The sequence below is a fragment of the Heterocephalus glaber genome, unplaced genomic scaffold (genome assembly GCF_053883595.1).
Source record: "Heterocephalus glaber isolate CG9 unplaced genomic scaffold, H.glaber_assembly_v1.0 deba00001572, whole genome shotgun sequence".
NCBI classification, from domain to species: Eukaryota; Metazoa; Chordata; class Mammalia; order Rodentia; family Bathyergidae; genus Heterocephalus; species Heterocephalus glaber.
Genome location: NW_028258357.1, coordinates 7,387,447 through 7,406,977, shown reverse-complemented (window position 1 = coordinate 7,406,977; position 19,531 = coordinate 7,387,447).

The window sequence follows — 19,531 nt, the reverse complement described above, 5'->3', positions numbered from 1 at the left end:
TGGAATCACACCCACAAACCCCCAGAGCACCATTGGCAAACCTATGACCCACGTGCTGTTTGTATCATTGAAAGCTCTAAAATGTTCGCCATCAGTGCCCGAGAGGTAGGTCTGGGGTCATCTTCTCATATACCATGGTGCAAGTGAGAGTGCTAGTGTCCTCTGAGTTCCTGCTAAGCCATGTGGAGCGTGCAGAGGTGCTAATAAGGCCCACAGTTCTCGGGGCCTCTAGCCTATGAGCTGAGACCAGAAGAATCTGTGAATGACTGCTATAAGTCAGTGTGGAATAATCACCATAGGAAAAATGCAGGGAGAGATTATTTCCAGCTCTAATAATTAGAAATGGTTCTGTGGAATTTTTCACAGTGGAGCCGAAACTCAAAAAATAGCCCATTATCTTAAGGACTTTAATTTTGCTAGGTTGACTCAGGAGGCAGCTGCAGTTTCAAGGGATATTCAGGGCCACCTCAGTATGTATGGTACCTGAAGGACTTTCCCCATCCTTCCAAGCCCCTGTTTGTGTGTGTTAACCAACAGCCCCAATGCCATGGGCATCGAGACACATTTGTACACGGCATCACTTTCCAATATGTCTGAGCCAATTTGTTGGTGAAACAGGGAGAGTGAAGTGTTGGACTAACTTTCTCTTATGTATTAGAACAAATTTAAGACCACCACTAATTAGGGGACAGACAACAGTTGGCAATAGGACCAGGTTTTCTTCTTGCTACCCTTCCTACCCCTATAACATTCCTTTGCACATAGGCAGAGAGATTATTGGCCACCTGCACTGGTGTGTAGAGGTGTTCATAGCATGGCTCCAAAAGTTACCACTTAGCAATGAGTTTTCAACTAGAAGTTTTAAAAGCCCATAGTAAAAGAATGAAGAAGTTTGCAAGCCAGGTTGCAGTAGTCCAAAGAAGCAAGGAATGAATTCATCTTGCTCCTCCGTAGAGGCTGGCCTGGGAAGAGTGCATATTTCTAGCAGAGCAGTTGACAGCAGGAAGCTGGTTTGAGTACTGGACCTCCCCACCCTGAAGGACTGCAAAAACTACTTCTGAAAGGCCCAATGGATATGTGCAAGTGCTAGCCGAGCCGGAGCTATTAATGAAATAGGAAAGCGAAGTGTGCTACAGCAGGCAGGGTATCAGAGACAGAAAAGGGTAAAAGGATTTACTCTTTTAAGGTTCCACATGCAAAAGCACTCTCAGGGCACTGGACACCCAGGGAGGGTCAAGGAAAAGTAGGAAGGGAAAGGACTGTGGATTTACTTACCTTGCTTAAAGAGTATGTATTTTAAACTGGACATAGTTACAACTCCTTGACATGCTGTGGCTTGGGATCATGAGCTAAATGATAGGAGTTACATGCTTTTGAAAAACTTCTTTCTTGGTTATTAAGTTCATGCTTGCTGTATCTATGATAATATCGCTATGTTTCTCCCATCTCGTTCGTTGGTTTTAGGTGGAATTTTCTGCTTTCATTTTTCAGCGGTGACTTTTGGGATTACAGCCTACATCTTTAATTGATCATAGTCTATCTTCAAGTAAGGTTATTCCATTTTTCATGTGGCAAAAAACCCTTCGACGGCACATTTTATCTTAATTCTCCATGTGTTTTAAACCTCTCAATAAATTGGCATTGCTTATGCTTTGGTTAGATAGCTTTTGAAGATGTGATAGAAGTACAAAAATAATATCCATTACATTTGCCCACATGTTTATCATTTTCTAGGGCCTGAAATTCTTTGTGTAAACCTGGCATCATTTTCTTTTTATTTGAAAGACCTCCTTTGGTATTTCTGCTGGTGATTATTTCACTGTTTATAACTAAGGAAGTAATTTTTCTTCCTTTTTAAAATATGTGTTTGATGGGTATAGAATTCTACATTGACAGGATTTCTTTTTCCTTTCAGTAAAGTTTCTCCACCATTTTCTAGTTCACAGTGTTTTCAACAAGAAAGTTGTTTGTTTTTATATCTCTTTTTTTCTCTGTACATAATGTGTTTAACCCACTCCACTTGCTTTTAGAATCTCCTTTTAAAACTATTTTATTACAGTGTACTTTGTTATAGTCTTCTTGAATCTTATACTTGAGGTATATTGATCTTCTTGGGTCTATTGGTTTACAGTTTTCATCAAAATTGGAAAATTTTAGACCAAGGTTCTTTACATGTTTTTTCTGTCCTGCCTTCTCTCTCCTGTTATTGACATATATGTTTGCTTGAAAGTGTCCCACAACTCTGAGGCTTTGTTGATTCATTTTCAGCCTTTTTTCTTCTGTGTTTATTTTTGGATGCTTTCTTTTGTTGTTAGGTATCAAGCCACTAGTCTTTTCTTGTTCAGTGCCTTTGCTGTTAGTCCCACTACATTTATTTTTCATCTCAGACGTCTCTATAATTTTAATCTGAGTCTTCTTCTATACCTTCCATGTATCTGATTTAATATGCTCAACCTCCCCTCTAACTTCTTAAACATATGGACTATTTTATCACTGTATGAAATAATTTTAAGAACAGCTTTAATGTTCTTGTGTAATTTTTATACCATACCATCATTGTGTTATTATTTGTGGATCTCTTTTTATTGGTTAATTTTTATATTATATATATTTCTTTATACTGTTTCTAGTTTTTTGCATAATAGTGATTTTTATTGGGTGACAGACATGGTGAATTTTAATTTGTGGGTCACTGGATTTTTTATTCCTAAATATTCAATTACTAATAAATAGTTTGGACTTTTGAAAGCTTGCTTTTAAGCTTTGTTAGGCAGGGTCAGATTAGACATTGGGAATGATTTTGTCTCCTAATCAAGAAAAAACCCTTCATATTATCTGATGTCTGGTGAATTTTGAGGTTTACCACACTGGATGATGGGGATAAAAACTTTTCCTGGACTCATGCTATTTTCAGGGATTATTCCCTCTAATCTTTTAGGGTGGTGTTATCCATAAACTGGAATAGTTTCTTTCTCATGTGTGTTGATTAGTCCTGAGCCCAGACTTAAGGAAGAGCTTGTGCACATCTCGGGGCTCTCCTTACTCCCTGCATTTATTTTTTTTCTGTCTGGAACTGTGTCTTTAGGATCCTAACCAACTTATATGTATCTCTCCAGCTCAAAGAGGCTCCAAAATCTTTCTGTGCTGTAAGTGAAGACCATAGTAGGCACAGCTAGTTTGTTGCTCCTCTCTCAAGGATCATTGTTCTTCATTACCTGGTGTGCAAAGTCTGAAATCTGTTGTCTAATTTGTTTCTTTAGGTCTTTGGGGCAGACTCAAGTGGGACAATAAATCCAATCTCTATTATTCTATCTTAGCTGAAAAAAAAATTCCATCCTAATAACACCACCTACAATCTGCTTAGGCCAAAATACTTAGCATGGGAAAGGGAAAAATTTATGTATCAGTGGCAAATTGTTCATAATTTTGAGTATATTTGTGGCTGTTTTTAAGAACTTATGTGGAGAACCAAAGAAATAAAATTTTTAAAACTGCTAGAGGCAATGATTATTTTGTTATCCCTTTGAGGGTCCTGCATTTAACTGTATATGCCAATGCTATCAAAGACCCTGAACAGTGAGTTGGAGTCAATTGAAGCATCATATTCAGTTAAACAATTCTTTTGTATAGAAGTCACACAATGTCTTTCTATAAAATAATTTTGTTGAAATTCTTTATAACTGAAAGTATAAATTGTGACCCCAATTCAAAAGCATGTACAATCTCCAAAAACACATACCTGATCCTATTATACAGGGAATCAGTTCATACACAATAGTATCTTTAGATAATTATTTTGAAGCATGTGTACTTCAATTTTCAGCCAACTAATAATGAATTCCTTTCTATGTGGCAGTGAGTTCTGCACAAAGTACAGGGAATTCTAGCAGCAAAAGCACTTGTGTCTTATTTTTTTCTATGCTACTTGGGATTTAATTGATTAACTGAGTTTAATTGGAGGAAAGTAATTTTTCATACCAATGAGTTCTATTTCATTAAGTTATAAATTTTCCTATGATCCTTTAAAATACTCTATCACATTTGTGACATAGTTATGAGAAAATGATTTTCTCCTTTAAATCTATTATTTAAAAAATATGACTTATTACATATTGAAGTAAACTTTTTAATAAATGTTTCAGCCCTGTAGGTGATTGTTTCAATTCTGTAGAAAGAGGATTTTAAAACAATAAGCACTAGCATTTATTGAGTATATGTGCTAGCCATACTTTTAAAGGCTGTACTTTTGAATATTTACTTTGCAAACAATTGGGGTTTTTTCCATTAAGTTTATTGGTACATTTTAGGTATACAATAAAGTTACATTCATCATTGGGAACTTCTACCTTTACATGATGTATCTTGGTTCTTATGTTTTCCCCATTCCCCAGCCCTCCCTTCAACCCCTCCACCCCTCCCTATTTACAAAGACTTTGTTTCCATTCTTCCCTTTTTTCATATTTTTTCCTTTCCCTTCTTTCCTTTCCCTTACCCCTCCCAATTCCCCTACCCATTTGGATCTTTTCTTCCTATTTCACATTATTAATTATTCATTTTGATCCTTATTTACACTTTTAGTTCCTCAGACCAGATAAACTATTTGTTATTTACACATGTGTGTCCTATTTATTTCACTTAAGAATATCACCTCAATGTGCATTCATTTAGCTATGAATGTCTCTAGTTTCTCATTCTTCATGGCTGAGTAGTACTCCATTTTATATATTTTTTAAAAACCCACATCTTCTTTATCCAGTCTCCAGTTGATGGGCAATTGGGCTGTTTCCAAGATATAGCTATTACAAACTGCCACTATAAACATGGATGTGCATATATTGCTGTGGTATGATTCTTTTAATTCTTTTTTGTTTGTTTGTTTTGTTTTGTTTCGTTTTTTGGTAATGGGCTTCAAACTCGGGACCTTGCACTTGGGAGGCAGGTGGTGGCACCACTAAGCTAAATCTCCGGCAATTTTTTTAATTCTTTTGGGTAGATACCCAACAGGGGAATACCTGGTCAAATGGGACCTCTAGCCCTAGTTCTTTGAGGTATCTCCATATGGATTTCCACAGTGGTTGCACCAGTCTGCACTCCCACCAACAATGGAGAAGGGTTCCTTTCTCTCCACAACCCTGCCAGCATTTGTTATTAGTTGATTTCTTGATAACAGCCATTCTTTGTGGGGTGAAGGGGAATCTCAGTGTTGTTTTCGTCTGCATCTCTCAAATGACCAGTGATGTTGAACATTTTTTCATGTTTATTTTCTGCTTTTACTTCTTTGTCTGAGAAATGTCTGTTCACTTCAGATACCCATTTTTGAATTGAGTCTTTAAATTTGGGGGGTCTGATTTTTTTAAGTGTTTTGCATATTCTGGATAGTTGTACTTTTTCTGAAGAAGAGTTGATAAAACTTTTTTCCCACATTGTAGGTTATCTCTTAGCTCTGTTGGTGTCTTGTCTTGCAGTACAGAAGCTTTTTAAAAAGATGAGATCCCAGTTGTTGATTCTTTGTGCTAGTTCCTGTGCTACTGAGATTTTGTTCATAAAGTCTTTTCCTATGCCAATGTCTTCAAGAGTTCTACCTAACTTGTCTTCCAGCAAGTTTAGTGTTTGTGTTTTAATATTTAGATCTTTAATCCACTTTGATTTTAGGTTAGTGGATGGTGAAAGACAGAGGTCTAGTTTTAGCCTTTGGCAGGTTGAAATCCAGTTTTTCCAACACCGTTTATTACAAACACTTAAGTTTATAAACTTGTTATATGTGAAATCAGCACCTAAAGACTTCTGTACATGTTTACATATTTCCCAATTTTCCCCAGTGTTTGAGTTACTGTCATTACTAAGTTTTGGGTCCTGAAGTAAGAGTAGTGGTTATATATAATCCTGGCTACACTACTTACTAACTTACATGTTTTATATCAGATAACTGTTGCTGATGAGACATAGCTATAGACATTTATTTGTATGTAAATCTATATGTGAACCCTTGAAATAGCTACTGTTAATTAGACAACACCCTTGTGAACATCCGAGGTGGGGTTTGAACCTACACCATTGACACCTGCCCCTGTACATTTTTCAAGAATAACAATAGCCAATCCTATTGAGTATTCTGTTAGGTGCTTTCCTAAGGTTTCTAAGGGCTTCATTTACCTTCGCATCCTTCCAAGGTATATACAGGTATTAATCTCACTTTACAGGTGAGAAAACTGAAGCCCCAAGAGACAAAGTAATCATCTTATGTATGATGAGTAAAGAGCAAAGACTCAACCCAGACACTCCCAGTCTTAAGTTCATGTCCTGTACAAGTCCAACCTGACTCCCTCAGCACTTTCTTCATTTTAGTAACCGATGTACCTTCCTTAAACTGCAATGTATGATTTTTTTCTATTAGTTTCCACCTTATTAGTAAAGATACAGATTAAAAGCAAAGAATTATCTGTAATTACTACATCAAAAAAATTCTATGATGTAAATGTAAAACCTTAGATATCATTTAATCTAGTCTCTTCATTTTACTGATGAAGAAACTGAAATTAAAAGTTTTACCCAAATTTAAATACAGATTTCAGCTTTTGGTCAAAGCAAAGTGTTTGGCAGAGTGCTGGGTTCTTTTGTACGACAAATATTGAATTCTTTTGCTTGGCAAATATTTGTAGAAGTGAATTGAAAGCTAGAATCTGTCTTGAGATTAGATTAGCACCATGCAAAGCACCATGATTAGAAATGCTTTGTGTATCTTGGCCCTAGGCACTGGCTTCTGTGCATAAGTAGTGGCCTTTCTAGAAATATCTTTCATAGATAACGGAGCTACATTGCTTAATGTTGTGCTATTATTCCCACACAGTTTTCATAGAACTAACCTGGAGTTGTTTTATTTTTGTGTTATAGCCTTAAATCGCCACAGCAAAGAAGTGGCATTTTCAGAACTACTTCTCCTAGGATTAGGGTTTAATAAATTAGAATCTATTGATTTTTTTTTTTTTTTGGACGAAGTAAAGGAATTGCTGTAGGCTCAAGATAGATATGGGCTGAACTTTAGTACAGCAGCAGAAATGTTGCTGGAAGTTGGGGCAAAAAAATCATTCAAACAGTTCAATAAATTGAAATACCCTTAAGAAGAATTGATAGGAAAATTTCATTCATCAGCAAGAAGCAGTATAATTTTCTCATGTAATTAACATATATTGATCAGAATATTATTATTCTTTTCACCCTTTGAGGGAATGTGAAAATGCCTTTACTATTATTTCTTTAAAATGAAAGCATTTTAGGAAGATATTTTAAAACTATTATATTTAGGTTACTTTTTCCCCCATTTCAAATAATACATTTTTTCCAATCCTTACCTACTCACTATTGTGGCATAGATGCTCTTATACCCAGTTTAAATAAATAGAATATGTTTACTTTGGTTTATTTTTGTTTGTTTGTAGACCATAAGATGGGCAGGGTATTATTTAGAGTCTTTAAAAACCAAAATAAGAGAACAGAGTCTTAGTAACTCTACACTTTAACTTCTCATAATCTATCAAGCCTATATGAAATATAGTTCATTTTTACAATAAATTTCAGAAGTTTTAAGCTACTCTTTCATCATTTAAAATGTTTAGATGTACATATTTTATGATATTCAAAAGTGTATAAAATAGTCTATTTAAAGCAATTTTAAACATGTGATGGTTTAAATTTCAGAATGTAATGCTTCAACCTATGGCTCCTTAGTCAATAAATGCTTTACAATTCTAGAAATACTCAGTTTAACTTTCCACTTTCTCCTCAAAGGTTTGGATTAAGTTGACTTGCTTTTTTAAAAAAAGCAAATTATTGTTTAAATTATTTTGTAATATTTTATTTGAAACGGACTATAGAGTTTTATAGCAAAGTTTCAAATTTTTAATTTAATTTTCATAGATTCATTGTGTATTTTCTTACAATTTATTTAATAATTTATTTCTTATTTCTTTCAAAACATATCAATCACCTGATAAAAGCATATCAATCAAATGATAAGCTATGACTTAGCAGCTTCCTAGTACAGAAAGATTCAAAGACAGATGTTTTCTCTTAAGTTACAATGGGTCACTAGAAACCTGTCCCTGTGAGCTTACCAGAGTTGTTCATTCACCAATCTGTGACCTGATGAGCCTGTTTTCTGTCAGACTAAATTTCTCTGATAAATTACAATGGAGACATACTATTATTGAACTTAAAACACAAGATAAAATAAGTATCACCCAACTTTACCTCCCAATTCCTCAAGGTGTTCAGTTACCAGAGAAGGTAGATTATTCATCAAAAGCAAACAATAGTGAGTAAAAAAATAAATGGAAACCTTTTTATCAAATGGTTATTAACAATGGCCCTTTGTTCATTACAACATATTTATAACAAAACAGATGCCGGGAGGAAACAGTTGTCCATTTAATAGAACTAACATTAATAACAGCAGAAAATATCACCAAAGACTGAAAAACAACTGCTTATGAGTATATAATTAATTGACTGTGTAAACTTACAATTTTTCCTTTCAGATGAGTTTTTCATTGACCAAATTTACCCAGAAGCTGCGGGAAATATAGTTATTTTGATAGGTCAGGTTGTTTTTCTTTTTTTTAGTGCATAATAGTTATACAAAATAATGAATTTTATTTTGGCAGATTTGGCATATAACATACTTGGATCATTTTCACACACACATACACACATACACACACACACACACACACACAGAGCCATCTTTATCACCTCTTCCCCTTATAAGTCAATTTTTAAGATGTTTATTTAATTAAGGACTGATGGTCTCACCCAGTTCATTTGATATAGTACTAACATAAAACAAAAATTATCATTTAGATAACTAACCATGAAATACACAATGTATCATTTTATGTTCTCAAAAAATAAAGTTTAAATGTTATAAGTGTTTTAACTAAGGGATAAAAACTCATTAGTTAAATAAACAAGACACTACATTGCTAATTGAGCTATCAGTACAATTGTTGATCTTGATATACACAGAACTTAACACATGATATCTAAACTTAATCACAGCATAAACATAAAAAACCTTGCAACTCCTTCTTTTTAAATTTGTTGAATAATTACTTTAAGAAAGAAACAATTATTTGAAAAGAAGCATCTATATTTACATAGTTTTATATTTCAACTATTTTAATAGTACTGATCACAAATAACCAAATATTTTTATGCATAATATTTTGGGGATTTTCCTAAGATTGATATATAAAATTGAATTTTAGCTCTGAAGGATATATATATATTTTTTGGTACCAGGGATCGAACTTGGGACCTTGAGCCTACGCGGCAGGCGCTGGAACCACTGAGCTAAATCTCTGGCCCCTAGCTCTGAAGGATATTGATAGAAACATGGCTTTTCACAGATGTGGACAAGGAGATTTAAAATACTGAGTCTAACTGACATGACAGGAAGACATGCACTTCTCAGTGGCTAAGGGTATCTGATTGGAAAGTACACTGTTGAAGTTCTTTTTATACCAGGAATGTCTTTAAGTATTTTACATACAGTATATATGGCACAAGTGCCAGTATCCTTTCATTTTATAGAGGAAGAAACTGAGTAGCACTTCCATAGTGTGGTGAGGTGAAATCTGAACCCAGAAACTTTCTTGTTCCATCATCATTTCTTGTTTGGGTCTTTTTTCCTTTGAATAGAATGTAAGCTCTTTTAGTGGAAGAATTATATTAATATTTCTAATATGGTTTTCAAATTATCCATCCCAGAACTATAATATAGTAGATATGCAACAGCCATTTGTTTAATTCATAGTAAGATCATTTAAGTACATGAGCAAAAAATCATGTAGTATAATTCAAAGACCAAACTTCAATTCCTTAGAATCTGCTTCACTAAAGTGTATAGTGTTATTAAGTTTTTCTCTTTAGCACACTATGAAAGCATTGACAAAGATCTTTGAAAGTGTAGATACTCCAGGAACATCTTAGAAATGATGGATAAAAAACTTGCTTTAAGAAATATAGCAGAGTTATATTTCATACTAAGTGTTTTGATCACAATACAGGAAAGAAAGAAAAAAACAGAAAGGAAGAAGAAGGAAAGGGAAGAGAAGGGGGAAGAAATATAGGAAAGGATCAAAGATGAAATATTTTAAATGACATGAAAATTAAAAATAAACAGTAATAAGTATTATTTTATTATAATATTAACTAAATCTGCGTCTAATTTTTGACATCCAAATTACACTGAAATGACTGTTTAAAATATTTCTGAGATTTAGGCATATTGTGAAGTTTGCCATAAAGCATAATATGGAAAATAAAATACTCCCCACATGGTAGAATCACTTGTGTCCAAATCTCCTTCCTCTCATGCAACTATGGCCACACACATTACATGATTAGATGAAATTCTCACCCTAGAATACAGTATAACTAAACGATTACATTGTAAGTTTGAAGAGTGGAAGGAAAGGGAGACTTGGAAGTGTAGAGGAAGAGAATCAGTGTCTCTAAAGATCAGTTACAACATTTGCATTATCAGAGAGCATGCTTTGGTCCTTTTGCCATTTGAGCACTGATTTATCAAAGAAATTAGCTTACATTCTCAGGCACTGGAGAAGAACCGACTAGACAGGTAACTCACTGTGGACATGGCAGAGGTATATGGCATTCCTGCCCAAAAATTAGAGCTAGGTTAAGTAGGCAATAGAAATGGATTTGGGTGTGTTGGTCAGTGTGACCCAACTGGAGCCAGAAAAATTTCACCTATTGTACTACTACTTTAATCCAAAAGAGGGTAGCTAATTTCTAATTGTCTCTGAAGAATAAATTAACACTATTATGTAGTTAAAGTGTTTTATTAAAAAATACATCCCAAATATTTCAGTTATCTATGGCTTAAGACAATGTAGTCTACTATTGCTGTGATGTTACATATTGGCCTGGCTCAGATGGATTGATTTCATTTCTCTTTATACTGTTGATTGAGTCCATCATACTACTGATTTCTGTTGGTGGCTCCTTTGGGGAAGGAACATCCAAGGTCACCTCATTCATAATGTTTGGGAGTTGGTGCTGCTGTTCTTTGGAGTTTCTTGTATTTTTCCTGTGGACTCTCATCTCCCAGCATCTTCTTTACATGTTGTTTCCCCAGCTGGATATTCTAGAATTCCTTACATGGTAGCTGGCTCCCAAGGGGTCAAAACCAGCAACTGCACAGCTTCAAGGACTAAGCTTAATGTCACGTAGATGACAGGGCCAGCTCATACACAAAACAAATCTCATGAAAAGAGCAGAAAAGCCACATTGTGAAGGAGCCTACAGGATGGGAAAACTGGTTGCTTCCATCTTTGGAACAATCTCTCACCAAATAAAAATATTTGTGTGATAAACTAATAAACTTTAACTCTAGCTTAACACTATGCATGACTACTTCTCTGTGGGGAATAGAATAATTAATGATTCAGTGAGATGAGCATCTGTTTCCCATTGATGCTCTTTGTTTTATTATGTGAGTGTAGCATAAGACAAAAGATGTCACAGTATCCTTTGGGGAAAAGTTTACTCCAAAGAAATCAAACAGATCTGTCAATTTTCTCATATCTCATTCTGTGTGTAAGTACTGATAGATCAGAACTCACAGTCTGTCTCAAGGGGAAAAGAGAATTCTGGATAAAAACTTTAATACCTTAATATGATTTAGTGTTAATTACTTCTATCCACAGTCATTATATAAGCTAATATACTTATGCATATCACTGTAAAAATTAGAAAGCAATAAAGAAAACAGTTAAAAGTCACTTTTATAGGTCCAAATTGGGATTTATATTTTTTGGAGTATTTGGTTTTGGGCTGCCCACAATCCAAGTGAACTCATATATCAGAAAATTTATCACTGTATACCTTTTGGTGGGATGCAGAATCCAGGCTTTCATATGGCAACTGACAGGAGTGACATATTGTCTTCCCTGGCCCCATGTACTGTTAGCACATGATCTAGAAGGGTCCAACTGGCCAACTGGTACACATAACTAGGGAAAATGTAGAAAGGCACAGGACTCTTAGAGATTGTCCATGGTGGTGGAGACAGTGCAGAAAGCCAGGAAAGGCCTTAGTGACAGGGATGGCCCCAGACTGCCAGGATGTAGTGCCCAGGCTTCTTTGATTCCTAATTCCTTTCTGTGTCTGTTTATTTTTTCCTTTGGCATTTAAATCTCATTTCAATAAATTGTTTCTTTCCTTGTTATTTAGAACCAGACAACTTTGTAGTTATTCAACTAATAATCCTGGTTAAAGAGGGCAGCAGGAAAGTTATTCATTTCACATGTATATACTTAATGTCTAATATGTACCAGGCATTGTAGAAGCAGAAATAACAAATAAGTAAATAACAGACCAAAATCCCTGCCTTTGTAGAGCTTGCATCTATTGAAAGACATGGGGGAATGCAAAAGAAAGATGTAAAATAATGAGCAAAAAAGCAAATAAATAAAATATATACTTGCTATGGAAAGTTTTGAGAAGTGTTTGCTTGATGGAGTGTTTGCAATTTTTAATAGGGTAATTCAAACCCTAACTGAGAAGATGGCATTTATTATGATTTAGATCTAAATTGTTCCCCAAACCTCACATTTAGAGATGGGGCCTAGTTGGATCACCAGGGGTGTAGCTTGAAGGGGAATATTCTCTTCCCTGGTTCCTCTTTTCTCTGCTTCTTGGCTGTCATGGTGCAAGCAGCTTTCCTCTACCAAACCATTCTGCCATGCTATTCTTCTTTGTCATTCTGCCATGCCATTCCACCATGACATTTTTGTCTTGAAGCCAGCAGACCATGGACTGAGTACATTGAAACCATGAGCCAAAAGAGAGCTCTTACTATTTTATGTTTTGGGTATTATGCCCCAATGGCAGGAAAGTGACTAAGACAGCATTTGAGCTGAGGAGATGAGGAAGAGCTCAAAGCAGGAGTGCATGTGGTGGCTTTTTAGGGACAGAATGAAGCTGGTGAGGCTGGAGTGGCATGAGAGATTAGTATATATGGACAAAGAGAGAATCAGGTGAGAGAAAAAAGGCTTTGAAGTCATTGTCACAATTTGGGCTTTAATTGTGAGCAAGGAGGCCATTGGGAGTTTTGAGCAGAAGGGTGGCTTGACTTAATTTTGTCTTCAGAAGGATAATTCGGGATGTTGCTCTGACACCTGACTGAGAAGAGAGATGTTTCTGATGAGAGTGGAGGCTGAGAAGCCAATTCATAATCTCAGTGATTCCGCTAACAGATATTGGTGGTTTGGGCTAGAAATAATGAAGATAGGGTGTATTTGTTTTTCCCATTCTTGTTGCATTTAATATTAATGTGAATTTAGAAAAAAGAAAAAACAGTAATTGGCCTAGCATGTTCTTACATTATTTTAAATTCTTTCTCAGGCTAATATTTTCCAAAAGTTAATTTCCTATTAAATAAGGCACAATAGTAATTTATTTTTCTGTTTACTTTCCAGTTTTTGTTCTAAAGGTTCCAGAGACACTGCCAAACTCTGTGGCTGGCTAGTGTAGGTGCACATGCCCATGTGGCATTATTTTGGTTCTTTTAATGGGATCCTCTGACTATGGCTGAAATTTCCACAACAAGGAAGCTATTTTTCTGGGTGAAAGTCTTGCAAATATATTACTTCACATATTATATGTTTTAATAAGTTAATTTTAAATGACCATTAACAGATGAGTTCAGATTAATTTATCAAAATATTAGAAACAAGGTTCAAGAATAAAAAAGGGAAAGAAAATGTTCCCAAGAGCGAATCTTAAGCATATGACCTAAGAATACGGCTGCTACAGAGAAAAGAGGCCCAAGATTAAAGCTAATGACAGTGGTCCTCTCATCTAGGATATCAAAGAGAAGAGAAAGACACAGAGAAATCTTGTATTTTTCAAGATTACATCTAGAAGAGGCATCTGAGTAGGCGTGCCATGGCTTCTAGCCCAGAGGAGACTTCCAGATCGGTGCACCATGGCTCCCAGGCAGGAGGAGGCTTCTGGGTAGGTGTGCTGTGGCTCCCAGCTTAGAGGAACCTTCTGGGTAGGCATGCCATGGCTCCGAGCCCAGAGGAGACCTCCAGATCAGTGCACCATGGGTCCCAGGCAGCAGGAGGCTTCTGGGTAGGTGTGCCATGGCTCCGAGCACAGAGGAGGTGAGCCAAGTGGGTGCCAGGAAAACACACACACACACACACACACACACACAAACCTGCATGAAATTGAGAAGACAGGTAAACAAGCCACAGAACTAGACTTCCAGATCACCTACAGCAACACCAAAGGGAAATGAGATGGAACACTCTGATCCTCAATCATCTGGACTCCCTGAACTAGTAACGAAAGAGGATCTGGAAAAAATGAAATCAGAAATAATTTCTCACATAACAGCAACGATTGTGCCCATAGTGCAAGATATGATTAATAAATCTAGAGAGGATACAGATAAAAAAAAAAACAGAGGAGCTGAGAAACATGATGGAATCCTAACATACGAAACAAATTGAATTCATAAAACAGATGCAAACAGATTTCCAGGAGATTAAAAACTCCATCAAAAGTCTATGCAGTAGAATGAGCCAATGTAAAGTCAGAATTTCAGATATAGAAGATTAGAAGATAAGATTGCAATTAGTGACCAGGAAAAGAAAAAATTCTTTAAAATTGTAAGGGATCACAAGAAATCAATCCAGCAGTTGCTAGACAATACAAAGAAAAATAACATAAGACTGATTGGAGTCAATGAAGAAACAGGAGAGAGTGCAGATGACATAAAAAAACTGTTTACAGAAGTGATGGCAAAAAACTTCCCATGCAGGGGAAAAGAATTTGACATATGGATAAGCGAGGCATACAGGATACCAACTAGCCTTGATCAAAAAAAATGTACACATAGGCATAGAATTGTTAAGATTCCAGAAACCCAACAGAAGAACAAAATTCTACAAGCAGTTAGAGAAAAGAAACAAATCACATACAAAGGAATGCTCATCAGAATCACAGCAGACTTCTCAGTGCAAACCCTCAAGGCAAGAAGAACTTGGAGTGATGTGTTTCAAGCCCTAAAGGAAAACAGCCTCCAACCCAGATTGATGTACCCTACAAAACAATCTTTCAAAATTTATGGAGAAATAAGATACTTTCGTGACAAAGAGCACTTCAGGAATTTCATGAATACCAAACCAGCATTCCAAAACATTTTAGGCAAAATCCTAGGAAAAGACAACGAAGACCACAACCCCAGGAAGCCCAGTAGAATGAATTTGCCGGGCACCACAAGAAATTAAAAGCAAAGGGGGAGCATCAAACAAAAAGAAAAAGTCATGATAATGATAACTCAATACACATCAGTTATAACCATCAATGTTAATGGTCTCAACTCACCAATCAAAAGAAATAGACTGGCAGAATGGGTCAAGATGCAAGATCCAACAATATGCTGCATACAAAAAATACACTTAATTCAAAAAGAAACTCACAGACTGAAAGTTAAAGGGTGGAAAACAATACTCCATGAGACAGGAACCCATAAAAAAGCAGGAGTAGCTATTCTCTTTGCAGACCAAGTGGATTTGAAACCCACACTGATTAAGAGAGACAAAGAAGGACACTATATCCTTGTAGAGGGAACAATCCAAGAGGAAGAGATGACAATCATAAATATCTATGCACCAAACACTAGTGCACCCAACTATATAAAACAAATACTAATGGACATGAAAAACTATGTAAGCACTAATACAATAGTAGTGGGGGACCTCAATACCTCATTGTCACAAATAGATCAACTAGACAAAAAATAAGCAATGAAATACTAGAACACAGTCAAACTCTTGAATATATGAACTTAACAGGTGTTTACAGAGTGTTTCACCCCACAAAATCAGAATGCACATTCTTTTCGGCTGCACACCAGTCATTCCCCAAAATATACCTCATACTCGCTCATAGAACATATTTAGGTAAGTGCAAAGGAATTGAACTTATCCCCTGTATATTATCAGACCATAGTGTGATGAAATTGGAGATCAACAGCAAAAGAAACTGCAAAAACTTCATAAACACATGGAAGTTGAACAACACACTTCTGAATAACCAATGGGTCACAGAGGAAATTAAAGAAGAAATCAGACAGTTCCTTCAAATAAATGGCAATGACAATACAACATATTGGAATTTATGGGACACAATGAAAGCGATCTTATGAGGGAAATTCATAGCAGTGAGTAATCATATTAAGAAAACACATCGAGCCCAAATAAACAACCTGATGCTGAACCTCAAGCTTCTAGAAAAAGAAGAGCAGGACAAACCCAAAGCTCATACAAGGGAGGAAATTATAAAGATCAGAGCAGAAATCAATGCAATGGAGACTAAGAAAACAATACAAAAAAATCAATGAAGCCAAGAGTTGTTTTTTTGACAGAATAAACAAAATTGACAAACCCTTAGCCAACCTTAACAGAAAAAGGAAAGAAAAGGCCCAAATCCATGCAATCAGGAATGAAGAGAGTGAAATTACAACAGACCCAGCAGAAACCCAGAGAATCATCAATACCTACTTCCAGAACCTATACCCCAATAAGATGGAAAACACAGAAGAAATGGACAAATTCCTAGACACGTATGAATTACCAAAGTTGAATGAAGAACACCTAAAAATTCTAAACAACCCAATATCAATTGATAAAATTGAAAACATAATTAAAAACTTACCAACCAAGAAAAGCCCGGGTCCTGATGGCTTCACCACTGAAGTCTACAAGACATTTAGAGAGGAACTACTGCCACTACTGTTTAAACTCTTCAGTGAAACTGAAAGGGAAGCAATACTACTGAAATCATTCCTGGAAGCAAACATCACCTTGATCCCCAAAGCAGAAAAAGATCCAACTGAAAAAGAGAACTATAGGCCAATCTCACTAATGAATATAGATGCAAAAATCCTAAATAAGATACTAGCAAACAGAATGCAGAAGATCATCAAGAAGATCATACACCCTGGCCAAGTGGGATTCATCCCAGGGATGCAGGGAAGGTCCAACATATGCAAATCAATCAGTGTAATACACTATATCAGTAGAGCCAGGGACAAAAACCATATGATCATCTCAATAGACGCAGAAAAAGCATTTGACAAAATCCAACATACATTTATGATAAAAACCCTACAAAAAATTGGAATAGATGATCTCTATCTCATTCTGATAAAAGCCATCTGTGAAAAATCAACAGCCAATATCATAGTAAATGGTCAAAAACTGAAATCCTTCACACTAAAATCAGGAACAAGACAAGGATGTCCACTGTCACCACTCCTGTTCAATATAGTTTTGGAAACATTAGCCACACCAGTTAGACAAGAGAAAGAAATAAAAGGAATAAAGATAGGAAATGAAGAAGTCAAATTGTCATTATTTGCAGATGACATGATACTGTATATAGAAGACCCCAAGAACTCCACCAAAAGTCTTCTAGACTTAATAACCAAATTCAGTCAAGTAGCTGGATACAAGATCAACACTCAAAAATCAATAGCTTTCCTCTACACGAACAACAGACTCACTGAGAGAGAAATAGGGCAAACAATTCCTTTCACAACAGCATCCAAAAAACTGAAATAGCTAGGAATCAATCTAGTGAAAGAAGTCAAAGACCTCTTCTCTGAAAACAATAGCACTTTGAAAAGAGAGATTGAAGACGATATTAGAATATGGAAAGACATCTCTTGCTTCTGGGTAGGAAGGATCAACATAGTGAAAATGGCCATACTTCCAAAATTGCTATATAGATTCAATGCAATCCCAATTGAAATCCAAGCAGCATACTTCATGGACCTTGAGAAAATAATCCAAAAATTCATTTGGAACAAAAAGATACCCAGAAGAGCAAAAGCAATTCTAGGTAACAGATACATGGCAGGGGGTATTACAACCCCCAACTTGAAACTATACTACAAACTACTGTGATAAAAACAGCATGGGATTGGCAAAGAAGACAGACCAGTGGAACAGATTAGAAGATGCAGAAACAACTCCAGACACACTCAGCCACCTCATCTTTGACAAAGGAACCAAACACCCTTGCTGGAGGAAATATAGTCTCTTTAATAAATGGTGCTGGAGAAATTGGGTTTCAAATTGCCAAAGACTAAAACTAGTCCTATATCTCTCACCATGCACTAAACTAAAATCAAAATGGATTAAAGATCTAAATATAAAAACAGAAACGCTGAACCACCTGGAACAGAGCTTAGGTAGAACTCTTGAAGACATTGGTGTAGGAAAAGATTTTATGAACAAAACCTCAGTTGCCCATGAACTAGCACAAACAATCGACAAGTGGGGTCTCTTTTTACTAAAAAGCTTCTGCACAGCAAGAGAAACCACCAGCTGTGTGAAAAGACAACCCACAATGTGGGAAAAAATTTTCACCAGCAGTCCCTCAGACAAAGGTCTACTATCTTGAATCTATAAAGAACTTTAAAAAAATCAAACCTGCCAAATTTAAAGACCCAATCCAAAAATGGGCATCTGAAATGAACAGACATTTGTCAGAAAAAGAAGTAAAAGCAGCAAATAAATATGAAAAAATGTTCAACATCACTAGTCATTCGAGAGATGCAGGTGAAAACAACACTGAGATTCCACATCATCCCAGAAAGAATGTCTGCTATCATGAAATCAACAAACAGCAAATGCTGGCGGGGCTGTGGGGAAAGAGGAACCCTGCTCCACTGCTGGTGGGAGTGTAGACTGGTGCAAGCACTGTGGAAATCAGTATGGAGATACCTCAAAGAACTAGGACTGGAAGTCCCATTTGACCCCACAATTCCAGTGCTGGGTATCTTCCCAAAAGAATTAAAAGAATCATACCACAGTGATATATGTGCACCCATGTTCATAGCGGCACAGTTTGAAATAGCTAAAACTTGGAAACAGCCCAAATGCCCATCAACTGGAGACTGGAACAAGAAAATGTGGTTTTTGTATAAAATGGAGTACTACTCAGCCATCAAAAATGAGAAATTAGAGACATTTATTGCTAAATGGATGCACATTGAGGTGATCCTCTTAAGTGAAATAAACAGGACCCGCATGTGTAAATACCAAATAGTTTCTCTAGTGTGAGAAACTGAAAGTGTAAATAAGGACTAAAAGGTATAATAGATAATGTGAAATAGGAAGAAAAGGGGCAAAGGGGAGGGGGAAGTGGCAGGGGTAGGGGAAAGAAAGAAGGGAATGGAATTAATATGAGAAAATGAAAAAAATGGAAACAAAATCTTTGTAAATAGGGAGAGATGGAGGGGTTGAAGGGAGGGCAGGGGAAGGGTGAAAAATAAGAACCAAGAGTGTATGTAAAGGTGCATCTCTCCAATGATGAATGTCATTATATTGTATACCTAAAATGTACCAATAAAAGGATATGCAAACAAAAAGATTACATCTAGAAAAGTGTTCACTGTTAAACACATATATAATCATATTCAATTTGTCCA